Source organism: Tenrec ecaudatus, chromosome 3, assembly GCF_050624435.1.
Source record: "Tenrec ecaudatus isolate mTenEca1 chromosome 3, mTenEca1.hap1, whole genome shotgun sequence".
Lineage (NCBI taxonomy): Eukaryota > Metazoa > Chordata > Mammalia > Afrosoricida > Tenrecidae > Tenrec > Tenrec ecaudatus.
In genome coordinates, this window is record NC_134532.1 from 29,975,380 (window position 1) to 29,994,799 (window position 19,420).

Consider the following 19,420-nt stretch of genomic DNA (forward strand, 5'->3'; position numbering starts at 1 on the left):
TACTGTGAGCTAACTGGTGGATCAGTACTTTGAAAGTATCAGTCATTTCACTGGAGGAAGACAAAGTTTATATGTCCATACATAGTTACAGTGCAAGAAACCTCCGGGGAAGTTTTACTCACAACTTTAAAGCTACTCTGTGTTGGAATCCTTTCTATGGCAGTGAGTTTGTACCTTTTGTTTTTGGTCACGTAAAAAGTACAGGACAACAAAACAACAAAAACAAACCACTGACAAAGAACAGAACAAAACAGTTCAATTGTCTGGTTGTATACTGTTGCTTTGTTTTCCTCTGTCTAGTTTTCGTGCATGCTAGTGACTCCACAGGTCTGTCTGAATAGGACAGGCTGGATGAACTATCTGGAGGAAAAACAACGGGACCGACAGTTCCGGGGGGACTTGGGGTGGGGGGGTAGGGAGGGAAGGAAGTGGTGTTAACAAACCCAGGGACAAGGGAAAAACATGGGACCCCAAATGGTAGAGAAGGGGGAGTGGCAGGCCTGGTGGGAAATGATCAAGGGTAAGGTTGCTTAGAGAAGAGGTATACTCTAGCCCAGGTGGCGATGAAGCATGGTAGTAGGACAGGAGGAAGGTCAAGGGAGATGGTGGAAAGAGCTAGGAGTCAAAGGGCATTCATGGAGGTCTAGACAAAGACATGTACATGCAAATATATATAGGAGATTGGGGAAATAGATCTATGTGTCTATATTTATAGGTCAAGTATTAAGGTGGCGGAAGGACCTTGGGCCTCTACTCAAACACTCCCTCAATGCATGAATACCTTCTTTTATTAAATTGGAACTCTATGATGCTCACACTCCTGACACAACGGCTGGAGCCAAAGTAGGTGAACAAGTAAATGTGGTGAAGAAAGCTGATGGTGCCCAGTTATCAAAAGAGATAGTGACTGGGGTCTTAAAGGCTTGAAGATAAACAAGCGGCCATCTAGCTCAGAAGCAACAAAGTCCACATGGAAGAACACACCAGCCTGTGTGATCGAGTGGTCCCAAAGGGATCAGTTACCAGGCATCAAAGAACAAAAAATCATATCATTGACTGCACACCTCCATGATACGATCGCTGAAGACAAATGGGTGCATAAGCAAATGTGGTGAAGAAAGCTGATGGTGCCCGGCTATCAAAAGAAATAGTGTCTGGGGTCTTAAAGGATGGAAGGTGAACAAGCGGCCATCTAGCTCAAAAGCAAATAAGCCCACATGGAAAAAGCACACCGGCCAGTGCGATCACGAGGTGCCCAAGGGACCAGGTATAAGGCATCATGCAAAAAAAAAAAGATATAAGTGTGTGTATGTATGTGTATATATGTGTATATGTATATATGTATGTGTATATATGTATATATATATATCATATTAAATGAAGGGGGAAGTGCAGAGTGGAGACCCAAGGCCCAAGTGTCGGCCAATGGAGATCCCCTCATAGAGGGGTTTAGGAGAGGAGATGTGTTAATTAGGGTGTGAGGTAGTATCGATGAAGAACACAGCTTTCACCCAGATCCTGGATGCTTCCTCCCCCCAACTACCATGATCCGAATTCTACCTTGCAGGGCTGGATAGGATAGAGGCTGTACACTGGTACATATGAGGGTTGGAGGTACAGGGAATCCAGGGCGGATGATACCTTCAGGACCAAGGGTGTGAGGGACGATGCTGGGAGAGTGGAGGGTGAGTGGGTTGGAAAGGGGGAACTGATTACAAGGATCCACATGTGACCTCTTCCCTGGGAGAGGGACAGCAGAGAAGGGGGGAAGGGAGACTCCGGATAGGGCAAGATATGACAAAATAACGATGTATAAATTACCAAGGGCATATGAGGGAGGAGGGAATGGGGAGGGAGGGGGGAAAAAAAGAGGACCTGATACAAGGGGCTTTAGTGAAGAGCAAATGCCTTGAGAATGATTGGGGCAGGGAATGTATGGATGTGCTTTATACAATTGATGTATGTATATGTATGGATTGTGGTAAGAGTTGTTTGAGTCCCTAATAAAATGTAAAAGAAGAAAAGAGAAAAAAATGATTAGGGCAAAGACTGTACAGATGTGCTTTATACAATTGATGTATGTATATGTATGAACTGTGAAAAGAATTGTATCAGCCCCAATAAATTGTTAAAATAAATAAATTAATTAAAAAAAAAGTACAGGACAAATGCTATTAAAAAGCAAAGATGATGACGTATCATCCTCAATACATGGGACATGTTATGAATGGGATCCTCTGAAGAAAGAGAAACAATTGTTTGTTTGTTTTTTTAAAGTTTAAGAGAAATAAACCATCTTCAGTGGCTGTTTTTTTAATAATAGCACAATAATTATGTCAATTATGTAAGGCAAGGTAAAGATACTGCAAGCCTAGGAAGGATTTCATCTGTTGTATAAAGGGACATTACCAGTGAGGAATGTTTCTGCAGGGCTTTTTATCAACATAAATAAATATAAGGAATAGGAATTTCAATTTATTGACCAACTGGACACATTTCAATCAGACTCATTCTTTTGATGAAGGTATCAGAGGATACGTCCAACAGTGTAAGAGCCAAATCTGCCATCTTTAAAAATCTAAAGAAAATATGTCACTGCCAGACGGAATAAAGAAAACTGTAGTGAAGAAGCAATGGTGACTCTGGATGAGCTAAGAATTCATGTCCTCTGGTAGACCTTTATATCTGGAGTCTCTTCAGGAAGTTTACTGCACATTTCAAAAACCAAGGCCCAGTCTGGTATGCTGATATCTTATACAACAAGCCTCAAGGCACATAAGGAAGACCATCACAGTTGTCCAGTGCTTGGAACCACATATGCATTTGATAGCAATAGACAGCTTCAGAAAGCTCCATCCCTTGTCCCTCGCCCATCACACTTTTACCTTATAATTTAACCTCGGGTTTCCAGTGATTCCTATCTGACCTTACTCTGTATAATGCAAATGCCCTAGGTGTCTGTCGTACTCACCATTTTGTAGTACAGCTTCAGGAATAAAAATCAATGCACTCTAAATAACCAGCAGAGACACGAGGAAATTTGGAGTTAGGTGAATGGATTTGGTTCACAACCATTCAGAAGTTCAAATCCTTGTGATGCTTAAGTGTGCAAGACAGCAGTCCCAGGTTTCTGGCTCCCTAGATGGACTGTATTTTGGTATGTGTTGCCAATCTGCAACCTGAAACAGAAGAGGAGTGATCACTTAGGTATGTCAGGGTGTTGGCCTGCACTTCTTGCCTTAAGGAGTGACCACCCTGCGCCCTGAGCTGAAGATTAGGTCTTTGTTTTAAAGACAGAGCTCAAGCTAGATTAATAAAGTCCATTCTTCTCTTTGTCAGGTTCTCTTCTTCATGTAATAGAAGCAGGTATTTCCTAGTCTCAGAGGATGAATGGATTCCAGGTGTTCCTGAAAGGTAATCATGACCCTGGATTACTGTAGAGCCTTGGGAGTTCAATGCTTCAGTTGAGTGTTGGCCTAGGTTTTGAATGGTTGACTTCGAAGAGGAACCCATGCACCATAATTCGTTATCAAAATAGGTGAATTTTCAGGAAGAATGTATGTTTTCAAGCCAAGTCAATAAACTCATTGCTACAATATTCTTATGCTAGTTTTGTTGCTATAAAAACATTTACAATGTACTTTAAAAATTTACAGAATTATGAGGTGTGATCAATGCTATCGGTGCTGATACTATCTGTGTACCTTTCTAGCAACAATGTCTTCCCCTTCACATTTAATTTTTATTAATCCTTTTCCCTGATTATAGGACTATAACACCCACATCTCACCCATAGTTTTGAACTTCTAGGGATAGATAGAAAGCTAGTATCTTGGCATGCACTTGTGAAACCTGCTCCACCAGGAGCCTGGGGGGTGGGTAGGAACACAAAATGAATGTGACGGGAAGAGGCTAAGCTGTGATAAAGTAGGGAGACATTAGCCTGAAGTGGCTAGTCGGATATCCTAGTTTGATGCCATTGGCATTGCCCTTTTCAACCCCTAGTTGGTTTCTTAGTCAGGGAGTTGTGAAGTGGCAGTTACTTGACAGGGGTGTGTATTTGTGCCCCTATAAAACTAGTATGCAAGTCAGCCTACTAGAAAAAAACACAATTTATTTTTGACTCTGGCATGCACACTCATCATAAATATCTGGACTATAAGGCTCACCAATCCCCTAAGTCTTAAGTCCAGGTTTCAATCGCAGAGCTCTGAAGCAGGCTGGTTAAAGAACAAGGTTGGACCTACTTGATCAACATTTAAAAAAAATAATTTTATTAGGGGCTCATAAAACTCTTATCACAATCTGTACATACATCCATTGTGTAAAGCACATTTGTACATTCACTGCCCTCATCATTCTCAAAAAATTTGCTCTCCACCCAAGCCCCTGGCATCAGGTCCTCATTTTTCCCCTTTCTCCTCACTCCCCCCTCCCTCATGAACTCTTGATAATTTATAAATTATTATTTTGTCATATCTTCCTCTGTCCCACGTCTCCCTTCACCCACTTTTCTGTTGTCTGTCCCCAAGGGAAGAGGTCACATGTAGATCCTTGAAATTGGTTCGCCCTTTCCAACCCACCCTCCCTGGGCCCTCCCAGTATTGCCAATCATACCACTGGTCCTGAGATGATCATCCACACTGTATTCCCAGTGTTTCCAGATCCCACCTGTACCAGTGTACATCCTCTGGTCTTGTCCCGTCCCGCAAGACATCAACAACGTGGGTACCTGAAAGAGGGACTGGGAATGAAGATGGGCAAGGGCACGGAGAGATGGAGGCAAGATAGGAATCTGATCAAGCCTCATTTATTGAGCTGAGAGCAGAGGTTTAAATAGCTAATGAAGGGCTGGCACCATTACGTCACATGTAAAATAAGGTACAGCTGAGGTAGCCAATAGTCGTGCATCTCTAAATAAGCAAGAAATGGCGGGCAACCGATCAAACAGTAAGTATGCTAATGAAGCATACCTTACGCCTGGGGGGAGATGCCACCAGTCATGTATTGACCAATGAACATACCAGCTGCTAGTGAAAGAGCACCAATCCTAGCAAGGGTCAAGGCAGCCACACTCTGGCGGGAAAGGAACAAAGGACAGTAAAATCTCAGGGCAGTTTGTATGGCAGGAAACTGAGTAAATTTATAAAGGTCGTACATGGCTTAAATCCAGGGTGGGGATATGCAGTTCCCTACATGGTCTAGGTAGACTTGCAAGCCCTTTTGTAGGCCACTGGACATCCCCTTACAGAAGGGTCTTGGGGAGGAGACGAGCCAGGCAGGGTGCGATGTAGCAACGATGAAAAATACAACTTTCCTCTAGTTCCTAAATGCTTCCTCCCCCTGCCCCCACTGTCATGATCTGAATCCTACCTTGATCAACATGCTTAATCTAAGTTTGAGTAATTTTAACTCCTTCCAGAAAAGGTTAGTTTATGAACCCTGCCCCACAAAAATAACACCCCAAATGGTGATAGTAACAGTCAAGAGATCAACAGCTACATTGCATTGGATGTATCAGGAGAACAACACCTTTTTTTTTTTTTTTGAACAACACTTCTTTACAGCGCTGGAAAGATGTTACCTTGAGGAAGAAAGCTAATGATGCCTGACTGTCAAAAGATATAGCATCTGGGGACTTAAAGGCTTGAAGATAAACAAGTAGCCATCTAGCTGAAAAGCATCAAAGCTCACATAGAAAAAGTATACCAGCCCGTCTGACCACGAGGTGTAAAAGGGACCAGTTATCAGACATCAAAGAACTAAAAATCCTATCAGTGGGTTCACACCTTCCTGATATGATCAATGAAGAGAAACATGTGCATAAGCAAAAGTGAAGAAAGCTGATCTTGCCCGGCTATCGAAAGATATAGCATCTGTGGTCTTAAAGGCTCGAAGATAGACAAGTGGCCACCTAGTTTAGAAGCAACAAAGCCCACATGGAAGAAACACATTAGCCTGTGTGACCACAAGCTGTCGAAGGGATCAGGTATCACGCATCAAGGAACAAAAAATCATATCATTGTAAATGTGGATGAGTGCAGAGGGGACTCTCAAAGCTCATCAGTAGCCAACCAGACACCCCCTTACTGAAGGGTTGTGGGGAGGAGATGAGCCAGTCAGGATGCAGGGTAGCAACGATGAAACATATAACTTTCCTCTAGTTCTTAAATGCTTCCCCCCACCCCCTATCATGATCTACCTTACAAATCTGTCTAGGCCAATTCTACCTGACAAATCTGGCTAGACCAAAGGATGTGCATTGGTACAGATAGCAACTGGAAACACAGGAAATCCAGGACAGATGACTCATTCAGGACCAGTGGTGAGAGTGGCGATGCCTGGAGGGTGGAGGGAATGTGAGGTAGAAAGTGGCAAATGATTACAAGAATCTATGAATAGCCTCCTCCCTGGGGGATGGGCAGCAAAGAAGAGGGCGGTGGGAGACATAGGACAGTCTAACATATGACAAAATAATAATTTATGAATTATGAAGGGTTCATGAGGTAGAGGAGAGTAGGGAGGGAGGGGGGAAATGAGCAGCCAATATTAAGGGCTCAAGTAGAAAGCAAACGTTTTGAGAATGATGATGGCAACAAATGTACATATGTGCCTGACACAATGGATGTATGTATGGATTGAGATAAGAATTATTGTAGGAGCCCCCAATAAAATTATTTTTTAAAAAAGGTATTACCTTGAGGGTTGGGTTCACCTGACCAAAACATGCTATGGCCAATGGCTTCCTCTGCATGTGAAAGATGGGCACTGAATTAGGCAGGCAGAAGAATAATCAATGTGGTTGAGTTGTAGTTCTGGCCAAGAATACCCCAAGTACCAGGGAAAGCCATAGTGCAAGCAAGTGTGTCTTGGCAGAAGTAATATCAGAGAAGTAATATCAGAGGACTGCTTAGCGGTAAAGATGGTGAAAGTTCGTATAATATACTTTGGACAAATTATCAAGAGAACAGTCCCTGGAGTAGGGCATTAAGTTGGGGAAAGTAGAGGGGCAGTGAAAAATAGGAATCCCTCTATTGAATGGACTAACAACGTGACTGCAACAATGGGTTCATCCTAAATTGTGAGGTTGGCACAGGAGAGTGCAGTGCTTTGTTCCGTTGTTCACTCAGGCCCTGTGAGATGGAACTGACTCCATGACAGCTAATATGACAACATCCTCAGAAACCACAAATAAATGCCCAAGACATGCACAAAGACATGCTAGTTATGTTTACAAAGTTATTATTTCTCTTATTAAAAGAGGGAAGAGGTTTCTTTAGTTGAAAAAGGAACAAACAAGGTGACAACAAAATCAGTGAGGACTTCCTACCCCTCATTATACCATTCTTTTGGCGGTGAGCTGAAGGCACTTCTCTAAGCTCCACACAGGATGCCATACGGCAGAGCATTTTCATGAATGTGGGCTCTAGTGTAAGGACAACACACCGTCATCGGTTATAAGTGACATTTTGTCTTTCAAGGGAAGTGTAAATCATATAGGCCTCTACATTGAGGGGTCAGATGGGAGATCAAAGGATCCAGCAGAACAAGAGACTAATGATAGCTGAGTGGGTTTCAGGCTGCTTAGAAGGTCTATGTGCAATTGAATCAAAATAAAATTTCACGAGACCCTTCCAGCCTAATTGTAAGACAAATAAAAATTAAAGATTCTGGCATCTAGAGAGCAGATTATTCACATAGGATGAATAAACACTTTCCCCCCCTGTTTATTGTTTGTTTAAGTTCAAGTTATTGGGTTCACAAATAACAATAGTTTTGGAAGAACACTCACTAATACTTTCTAGGAGACGAGAAATAACCTGTTATCAAAGTCCCTGTTGGCCTCATCTGAGACCTCAGGCTGCTCCTGCAGCAAAAGGTGGATAGACTGGCATCAGGTGAGGCTTAGTCATCTTTCTCGCCACCACTTGGGAGATCAACCAGAAGTCCCACTCGGGCAACCGGCTGGAGATGCTCCGATGTGTACATGAGCCATGGGCACGTCCATTAGGAGCCATGACCCCTTCTACTGGGAATGAGTGGACACTTATTTTTCTCGTCGCCACATGGGAGGTCAACTGGAAGGTCCTGTTAGGGCAGCAATAGATCGCAGGAAGGGAGCTTCCCTGCTCCATAGGAAACCCTGACGAGAAGCAGGTTGTCTACCAATGTTCTAGCACCAGGATCACCACTAACATGAGGTGTGTGACAGACGGGTGAGGGGGCTGCCACCGTTTTGGTCCCAGCGCACAGTGGGGACTCGCATCCACAGACAGCCACAGCCCAGGCCAGCAGGGTTGGAGGTTATCCAAGCCCAATGGAGGCTCCCTGGCGGTGTCTTATCCTTCCTGCAGTTTAAGAGTCTTCCTGTCTTAATCCCAGAGAAGGCAGCTTCGCCCCATTGGCTCCTCATCTAAGCACAAACACCCAATGGAAACCTGCGGTTCCTCTCTTTCTGAGCAGGGTTACCATGGTAACATCCCTATTAGGGTAAAACTAATCTGTCTCAAGAAGGTCTAAACTCAGCTCACGTTCCCCAGTAGAGGGTGAATCATCCAGTGCTTGGTGAATTCTGCTTCACAGCAATTGAAAGAGCTGACATCAAAGGAACAAAACGTGACGTCACTATGAATGCTTGGCCACCACACGCCAGTTGTTCCTGTGATAACTTTTCTGACACCTCCTGCTTAAAAACCAAAGGTCAGAAGGATCATTAGGCCCCGCTTTCATGGTCTGTATTCGTACTGAAAATTAAGACTAAGCGAACTTTTGCCCTTCTGCTCCACAAGAGTTTCTGTCCTCCCTGAGCTCGCCTTAGGACACCTGCGTTACCTTTTCCAGGTGTACTGTCCCAGTCAAACAACCCACCTGACCCCACTAAGGCCCTGCCAGCCCGAGGAGGGGCCCCAAGGAGGCTGCAGCTATGGCTCAAAGGAAGCACAGTAAGAAATGCCAGCGAAGGAGTGAGGCGACCTACTCTGTGTATGTGCACAAGGTGCTCAAGTAGGTCCACACGGACTCCAGCATCTCGTTCAGGGTCATGGGCATCATGAACTCGTTGACCAATGACACCTTCGTGCAAATCACCCACCAGGCATCTCAACTACATATTCCAAACTGCTGGACCATCACCGCCTGGGACATCCAGACGGCTGTGCGCCTGCTACTACCTGGACAGCTGGCCAAGCGCGCCGTGACCGAGGGCACCAAGGCCATTGCCCACCACACTAGCTCCAAGTAAATTGTCCTTCAGCCTCACAACGTTCAAAACCCAAGGGCCCGTTTCAGGGCCACTTCCGTTATCGTCCCAGAGAAAGAAGTCAAACACGTTGGCACTACCTAGTGTTTGGTTTGATTTTTTCGCTTTGGTTTTTGACTCATGCATAGTTTATTTAGTTCTATGGTTTTCATGATGGAGACCTTCTTTTCTTTTTGAATACCTTTTGGGACACTTAATGCACATATCCCACAATTCAACCATTCAAACATCTCAAGAAGAACTGTACAATTAGTACAACAATCAATTTCACAGCACTGTCTTTTTTCCCACCATGATTAAATCGCCTTTAAAATGACTTCGGTCATCACCATTAGTTCTAGTGCTCAGTTCCCTCCTTCCTTCATTCGTTGCTCCCCAAAGTCCCTTCCTTTCCCCAACTCAGACACCACCCACCCCAACCCCAACTGGACATCCCCTTCAAATCCTTGCATCATTTCTTATCTGTAGGGATCCACTCCTGTGCTTCACAAACTGTGAGACCCAACAGAAACGATAACGATCAGAAACAAATTTTAGTGGGAAGGAAAAACAAAACATTGTAATATATAGATAAAAACATAAACATAAAGAAATAAGCCCACCATCAATATTTTAAAGCCAGAGAGGACGTTTCTGTCACGGACCAGCAAGAGATCTTGCACCTACAACAGACTCTGGTCGGGTCCACAGGGAGGTCAGCAGAACAAGACCCCAGGACTCACCTTTGAGCTGAGGAGGCGGAGGAGTCTCGGGGAGGAGTAGTCACTGTGTGGAAGGAAACAAGGGAGGGGGGTTAGGAGACCCGCAAAGATAACCAGGGAACCCTGAAGCCCAAAACCCCAGCCTGGATCCCCTTTCTCCAACAGGGACTCCCACCATGAACCCCAACCAATCTGAAAGCGAGGAAATAGGACCTGCCTCAGAGACACCCGCCCACCTCTCACCAAGAGAAGCGCTGGCAGGGTTCCTGGTGGAGAGAAAGGGCGCTTGCACCCTAGTCAGCAGGACTGCTGTGTGCAGCAGGGGCACCCTAAAATAGCCTCTGCCCACTCGCAAGTCCCGAGCCCAGAGCCTCCCACCTGGGAGCGCCGGCAACAAGGTTCTCAGGCTGTGGGAGCTTCTCTGGCACCAGGAGCAGAGCATGGACCGTAGGAGCCTTACTATGAACTGGAGTTCGTAATAAGACACCGCCACTTCCGGCCCTTTCTGGGCGTGACCCAGGGTGGGAGGAGCTGGCGGGGTCAGGGAGGAGTAGGGTCTCTGCTTTCACTTCCTCTCAAGGCAGCTTTTGTCCCGCCCATTTCTGCTGCTTCTCCAACACAGGTGCCTGGTGGGGTGGGCGGGGCCTGGCGCGCCTGGGGCGGGGCTCGGGGAGGAACCAGGAAGAGGCGGTCCGCGCCTAAGGGCCCACAGCTGTGGCTGAGACTGCAGCTGCAAAGACTCAGTCCACAGACTGCAGCCCACACCAGGCCCAGTGAGCCCTGGACGTGAGCTGAGCTCAGGCAGGATGTCAGCCTCTGGGGTGGCGCGGAGCAGCAGGAGAAAAACCGAGAAAAAACCTGCTGCTTGGGAAGAAGCGCAATTGTTGGCGGGCTCCATGGCGGTCATGAATGACATGCGAAGACGCAGAACTTTGTGTGATGTGACTCTCATGGATCAGGAAAGAGAGATCCCTACTCATCGTGTGGTCCTGGCTGCATCCAGCCCAGTGTTTAATGTTATGTTCACAACTGACACGCTGGAATCAAAGTCCTTTGATGTAGAACTCAAAGACTCCGACCTGACATTATTGAGCACCTGGTGGAATATGCTTACACTGCTAGGATCTCTGTGAATAGCAACAACGTGCAGTCTCTGTTGGATGCCGCAAACCAGTAACAGATTCAGCCTGTGAAGAACATGTGTGTTGATTTTTTGAAAGGGCAAGTGGATGCTTCAAACTGTCTCGGTCTAAGCATTCTAGCAGCGCGTCTAGAGTGTCCTGAGTTGAAAGCCACTGCAGACGCCTTTATTCACCAGCATTTCACTGACGTTTCCAAAACTGAGGAGTTTCTCCAACTGGATGCTCAGCGAGTAACACGTCTGCTCAACCAGGACCCCTGACCGTGAGCGCAGAAGAGCAGGTTTATGATGCTGCCGTCAGGGGCCTGAGACACGATGCGCCGAATCGCCAGCCTTTTATGGTGGATGTCCTCGCTAACGTCAGATTTCTTCTCATCTCCAAGAATTTCTGATGTAAAACCGTCCGAGTTGAACCCCTCATTCAAGACAACCCTGAGTGCCTTAAGATGGTGATGAGTGGAATGAGAGAGCATCTACTGTCTCCTGTGGATCGGAAAGAACTGGCAAATGGAACAAGGCCTCGAAGACCACAGTCTTGTAGATACTTTAACCCAAAGTTAGAAAAAGGTGCATATTCTAAACGATCCTGCCGTGAGAATATAACTGCAGAAATCTCATTTGATGCGTGTTTTGCTCTTTAAAATGAGCTGTGTTGACAACTATTTTGTATATTTAACCACACGTTTTTGGTCTTCAAGTAGAACAGTTTAAATAACGAAGGAATTGATCCCTCATTTTCCAAAAAGTCTCATTCAATAAAGTAGGTTATTCCCTAAAGCCAGCATTATTAGAATTCCATCACAATATGTATTCAGAATTTATATTAAATGCGCCAACCCCTCCCTTATTTTTGTTATAAAACTTTGTCTTGGAAATATTTTGGCATTTACTAGGACCTATCTATATATTTTTCATAATAATTATTTCTAATATAATGATTGCAGAGGCAGCTTTTGTTAGAAATCATTTATCTTGCCTGAACCAAAGTGAACATTAGCTTATAGTCTGATGTAAGTAAACTACTTATTATATAGGATTGTTTAGTAATTATTTTTAAATTCTTGTACTTGGCATTTTTGAGAAATGTTGGCATGATATTAGCTATTAATCAATGAGACCCACCCATAGGTGGCCTATACCTGCCAGGAATGGTGGCTTATTATTATTATTATTAAATTGATCTTCAGAGAACATTTTCAGTAGTAACATGTAATTATCCAGAATTAAGCCAATCTACTTTTTTTTGAGCTAATAAACTTATACACTATTATCTCTATATATTCCTTGTATATAAATGATGACAGGAGGAAAGTGTGTATTAATTTGCGGATGAAAAATGACAGAATAGAAAATCTTAATCTTTTTTCTGAATATTGCCAGGAAATGACCTCTTGGCTCTCTATTTTAAAGGTAAATCACACCATTCTGAGGAGGCCAGGGAAGAACTTTTAATCTATGAGAGTAGGATAATTGAGTTTCAAATAGTTCACTGAGAAATGTAATTAAAAAGTATAAAGCTTTCCTTTTTTTTCACAACTTTTGGAAGACTATGATCCTGAGGGAAGGAGAAGGCGGGTATGTTGCGCAGAAATTATATTAACTGGTGTAGATTTCAAGGCAGGTTCAGCATTGCCATTGGTGTTCTAATTGGAAAATTCTCCTCTAGAGATGATAGACTATTTCTTGTGCTCCTCATTTTAAGTGGGAATTCCTCTTTTGGTTTGATATCTCTGCATAATGTAGGCGATGGGTTCCGTGGTCCTTTGTGCACACTGTAGTTTCAGAAAATGGCAAGCCAGTCTTAGGCCTGGCACACTCTTGATAGATGTTTATGTAGAAGACCTAGTTTTTAAATTTATTTTCCCTCTTACCATATGTACAGATGTTTGGGATATATTTCTTCTATTGATTACATTGGGTTGGGTATTTCTCAACCTACTGACATTCACATATGAGACAACTTCCAATTCTGTTTAAGACCCATGCCTTTATCCTTTTCTGGGAATTTTATTACATACCCTGAAGTCATTTAAGACTCTTGTCTACACTTTCTATTTATTATGCATTCTATAATGAATGTTGGATTTAGAGTGTGAACATGGCAATGGTACTTTCATTTTCATATTCTAACTAGGACCAACAATTCTGTTTTTTCAATAGAATGTTCGCTTATAAACTTTTATAATTAATAGTGTGATAGACAAGACAGTTTTCATGTGTTGAAATATATTATGTGGTTCATTTTGCATAAGCATGAATATAAATGAAAGAAAGGTGTAATACTAAAAAAAAGAAATGAAAATAATGAAGTCATCTTTATGAACATCACAGAAAGCATGTTCTCCCTTTATTTCCCGCTTAATAGAGGTTAATTTCCTGTTAATAGAGGTTACTGCTCTCAACCCAGATTAGGTGGGTGATAGGATTGAGATGGAAAAACCCTTGCTTACAGTTAAACCTTTTACATGCCAATTAAACGTTTTTGTAAACTGTGTTTCTCTACATATTTGTAAGTGATGAGGTAGCAATCCTTGGTGACACAAAGTTCAAGATCGTGGATGCTGTTTGAAAGGTGAGCAGGTACCACCCACCAGCTGGTCCCTTGCACAATAAAACTGACAATCTGTGTCCAAAAAGATTACAGTTTAGAGATCCGTATGGGGCAGTTTCAGTCTCTATACAGGGTGACCTTTAGTCAAAATGGACGGTACGTATACAAAACAACACGTCATTCTCAAATATGATGCCGTCTGGATTCTCCCTATAAGATATTAACCACATGTTTCTTCCTGGTGCTCCTAATCTGAATACTGTCAGACTTATGATGATAAAGTAATATTTCCTTATATTTCAAAGATTGTATTGCTTGATTGTGAATGTTTTCTTAATAATTTACATACTTTTGTATTATTCAATTGGTTGTTTTTCAATTTTTCTTATGTTACGTTTGTGTGCTGGTTTTTATGTGAAAAGAGGAAGTAAGCAAACTACGCCCATTAAAATAATATTTTGGTATACGTTATTTTAACTGAGTAAGAAAATATAAGTTCATGGAAGATATAGCTGACTATTTATGAAAACACACTCATTCCATAAGTAGTAATAGTGAAGATGATATAGTAAAATGTGTAAGACTCCCCCCACACCCACCCCAGTGAGTCAGTGAAACATCACTATACATCATCACAGACACAGAGGAATGGCCCCTTGATTGGTCAGTATTAGTCCATGAGAAGCTGATTTTGTCAGATCTCATCTATGAAGTCAGTGAAATTATAGGGGTCGAGTAAAAGTGGATACATCTGTACCAGTCATGAGCAGCTGTCCAGCCACATCATGAGATCATGAGATGTATCTACCACTTGCCATCAGGATTCCAGACCACATTTGAGATGATCAGCGAAGCTATCCTGGTGTGTGGCTCTGCCATGTTCTCCAGGTTTCCTCTTATTTATACCTGATGCAGACCAGAAATGCATTCATGAATGTGAATTATGTGCATGTACAAGTGCCCTATAGTGTTGAAAGGTGAAGCCATCACCCATATACAGCAGTAAGCAAGGACATTGCCACTTAGGTTGTACCTAAACCACTAACACCAAAGTGCATGCATCAAGGAGTGACTGTGGAGTGTTATTTTCCTATTGGCAGCTGCCCTGGGTAAGATAAGACACGGATGAGGCTGGAGAGAAGACTGTGGCAGCTCCAGAGCCCTCACCTGGTTTACTTCCTCACAGGTGCGCATGCCCAGATGCAGTTAGTGCAGGCTGAGGCCGAGGTGCAGAAGCCAGGAGTAGGTGAAGGTGTCCTGCAGGACTTCCGGATACACCTTCTCCAGCTACGGTATGAATCGGGTGTGATAAGCACCAGGAAAAGGCCTTTAGTGGATGGGCTGGATCAACACCCACCCTGGGAAGTCAACATATGTCCGGGGCTTTGCACAGGGCTAGAAGACATCTCCTCGAATGCGTCATTGAGCACAGCTTATCTACAGATTGGCAGCCTGAACTCCGAGGACACTGCCACCTCTTCCTGTGTGAGACACACACTGTAGAAATCCACATCCTGAGAGTGTCAGGTCACCTGAGGGGAAGGCAGCTGTACTCGCTGAGGCAGGGACTCGGAATATTTAGTTGAATCTTCTCTTTATTTACCAGTTATGAAGCTAGAGATGAAAATCAAAGAAAAAAACTTGCTGTGAAATTATGATTATAATAATGTGAAATTAAATCAGCCCCTCAAGGGAGGAGGTTAAGAAATACCTTGGTATGTAGCCTTTCCTTAGCTCTCTGTGTAAATACTTCCGTCTCTGTACTGAGAACTATGCAGACTCCATGAAGGTTCGATTAACCACCTCCAGAGACAATGACAAAAACATAGTTTATTGGCAAATAGAAGGTTGGAAAATGGAAGGCAAGACCATCGAGTATACTCTGTGAGAAAAGAGGGAGGGGGGCGAGTGTCACAAACTCCCTGCTGGGAGAGACCTGGGCTGCAGGGGGCGCTCAGAAGCTACAGATCACAGGACACACCTCAGGAGTAGGTGCAGATGCATGGTTTCAGGGCTGGTTTCTTTTTTTTTTAATTTTAACAATTTATTCGGGGCTCATACAATTCTTATCACAGTTCATAGATATACATACATCAATTGTATAAAGCACATCTGTACAGTCTTTGCCCTAATCATTTTTTTCTCCTCTTTTCTTTTTTTATCATTTTATTAGGGACTCATACAACTCTTATCACCATCCATATATATACATACATCAATTGTATAAAGCACATCCATACATCCCCTGCCCCAATCATTCTCAAGGCATTTGCTCTCCACTTAAGCCCCTTGCATCAGGTCCTCTTTTTTTTCCCCTCCCTCCCCTTCCCCCCCTCCCTCATGTGCCCTTGGTAATTTATACCTCGTTATTTTGTAATATCTTGCCCTATCCGGAGTCTCCCTTCCCCCCTTCTCTGCTGTCCCTCTCCCAGGGAAGAGGTCACATGTGGATCCTTGTAATCAGTTCCCCCTTTCCAACCCACTCACCCTCCACTCTCCCAGCATCGTCCCTCACACCCTTGGTCCTGAAGGTATCATCCACCCTGGATTCCCTGTACCTCCAGCCCTCATATGTACCAGTGTACAGCCTCTGTCCTATCCAGGCCTGCAAGGTAGAATTCGGATCATGGTAGTTGGGGGGAGGAAGCATCCAGGATCTGGGGGAAAGCTGTGTTCTTCATCGGTACTACCTCGCACCCTAATTAACCCATCTCCTCTCCTAAACGCCTCTATGAGGGGATCTCCATTGGCCGACACTTGGGCCTTGGGTCTCCACTCTGCACTTCCCCCTTCATTTAATATGGTATATATATACATATACATATACATATATACACATACATATATACATATACACATATATACACATACATACACACACTTATATCTTTTTTTTTTTTTTTGCATGATGCCTTATACCTGGTCCCTTGGCACCTCGTGATCGCACTGGCCGGTGTGCTTCCTCCATGTGGGCTTTTTTGCTTCTGAGCTTGATGGCCGCTTGTTCACCTTCAAGCCTTTAAGACCCCAGACACTATCTCTTTTGATAGCCAGGCACCATCAGCTTTCTTCACCACATTTGCTTATGAACCCATTTGTCTTTAGCGATCCTATCATGGAGGTGTGCAGTCAATGATATGATTTTTTGTTCTTTGATGCCTGGTAACTGATCCCTTTGGGACCACTCGATCACACATGCTGGTGTGTTCTTCCATGTGGACTTTGTTGCTTCTGAGCTAGATGGCCGCTTGTTTATCTTCAAGCCTTTAAGACCCCAGTCACTATCTCTTTTGATAGCCGGGCACCATCAGCTTTCTTCACCACATTTACTTGTTCACCCACTTTGGCTCCAGCCATTGTGTCGGGAGAGTGAGCATCATAGAGTTCCAATTTAATAAAAGAAGGTATTCATGCATTGAGGGAGTGTTTGAGTAGAGGCCCAAGGTCCTTCCGCCACCTTAATACTTGACCTATAAATATAGACACATAGATCTATTTCCCCATCCTCCTATATATATTTGCATGTACATGTCTTTGTCTAGACCTCCATGACAGGACTGGTTTCTTGTTGTGGTCTGGGGATGCTTGTCCATTGCACTGTTTGAATTTATCAATTTTTGTGACAAAGGAATGCAAGATTAATGTATAAGAAATATGTAAAATCAGACCTATTTCATGTAGGATGCATAATAATGGAATTGAAATCTCAGCAGCAGAAAGTGGGGAGGAAGGAGCAAATAAAATATAATTTTAATTATTAGTGTTATACCTCACTTGTTTGTATGTTATAGTTTACAGCAAATGCATTTTTCAAGTACTGTTTAATAATAGTTGTATTGGTTGGATTTCCTTGAAGGTGGATATGATCTTATCACAGACAGTACTGTATTTCATGATGGGTTTAGCAAGATCCTTTCTGACAATGAATGCCATCCCCTTCAATTCATTGTGTTGTTCCCGGCATAGTAAATCTTATTATTTCCTGATCAAATTGCAATACCATTTAAGTCCATTTAAGCTCACTAATGCCTAGGGTACCAAGCAAACTTCAAGCATCCCATTTCATCTTTGGCCCCTTCCAATTTCCCTAAATTTACAGTATGCAAATAATCAGTTTTGAGCATTAGAAGACTTTTGCAGCTGTTTCTCTTTCCTTGAGTCATGCCCCATCAGCAAATGAAGATCCTGACGGCTCCACTCCCAGAGTCCTTATGGCCGACTCCCCTACAAGAAACCAGCTCCATTTCAGTCACATTTAGAGTACCCTCGAACCCGAGGGGCTCATACTCTGGAAGCAGCTTCAACAATTTCCTAATTCCTTTCCTTAGGCTGTTAGTATTCAACAATGCTTCAAAGGTATGCATATGATTTTCAAAGCTTCTTCCACTGAAGAAGGTTGTGGGGTCCTTCTGCATTGTCTATTCTTAGTCTGGAAGCTTTGATGGAATCTGCTCATTTTGGGTATCCCTGCTGGCATTTGATATAATAGTGACATATCTTCCAGCATCACAGCAATGCACAAGCCACCACAGTATGATGAACTAACAGACAGGTGGTGAGAATATAACATTATTCCTTCAAAATACACCATACAAATTCTGGCTAAACCTTATGGGAACAGATCTGTTGTATAAGTTGGTTGAAAACCAGCTGAAAAAAATGTATTAAGAACTTTTGCAGTCTATCAAATGATCCTAACTGTGTTGAGAAAACTCAGCAGTTCCATCTGATGTCAGTGTTTTGAAAGCTCCCTCTACAGCTAATAAGCTCTCTTGAGTCTCTGAGACCAAGGAGATGAAATTTATACATAACAATGAATTCTATCTAACTAGTTTGACATATTTAAAATAAAAAAAAATTGCCTGGGTTTACTTACAAGGCCTTAAAATCTCCATTATTAAAACAGAAGGGGGAGATGAAGAGAACCATTTGGTCTTTTTAACTAAAAGTTTTCCCCCTACTAAAAGTTTCTAACAAATCAGGGCACATAAACACATTTTCACGTCTGTAGAAGAAACTGATCCTGAGAAGCCCTGGAAAGATGACACTCACGTTTGGGTTCTGGGTCGCTAATCTCCTGTAGGAAGGGCTATTCAAATTTGCTTTGGCAGAAGGAAGCAGATGGATTCCTCTTAGGAGGGTGCAACCATGTGTGGAGAAAAATTAACAACATGAAAACGATGAAGGAATCACGCAGTCTAAAGAATGATTCTGTTTCCAGGTTGCTAACATACCAAAGGGAGGGGCTATATGTTGGTGTTTTCACAGGCAAAGGGGATAAGTGGATTTCTCTTCAGCCAGTTGGGCCCAGAAGAGAAAGGATGGCTGATGGTGTTACCTGAGAGTTGAGAAAACGGCCCAGAGACCCCAGCCCTGTTGCTGATGTTATCAAAACATCACGAAGACCTCAGAGGTTCCTGAGAATGGCAATTGCTGCCTGCTGAGACTTACAATCATCTCTATTGTTGCTGATGCTACAAAACACTCTAGGAGTCTATCACTCCTGAACAGTTTATGCAAAAGGGACTGGACTATTACACAGACTGTTCATTTGCTAAAAGATCAAGATTATGGACTTTCAACATTAACTAATGGTTAATATGGACCAGAACATTAACATTTTTGTGTAACCTTTTCTTTGTAGAATGTAACCTTACTTAATTGGGCTTTAATTAGAAAACATTTGCAAGGTTAAACGGAAACTTTTCTTTAGATATGATTCACCTAAAATGGGCAGTTTTCAATACATTTAAAATGGGCTAAAGTTA

The 19,420-nt window shown here is 43.1% G+C and overlaps 1 pseudogene; it reads left to right on the forward strand.

Moving 5' to 3' along the window:
• The first annotated feature begins 10,766 nt into the window (after positions 1-10,766).
• LOC142443200 (kelch-like protein 7 pseudogene) lies at positions 10,767-11,742 on the forward strand (annotated as a pseudogene).
• The last annotated feature ends 7,678 nt before the right edge of the window (positions 11,743-19,420 follow it).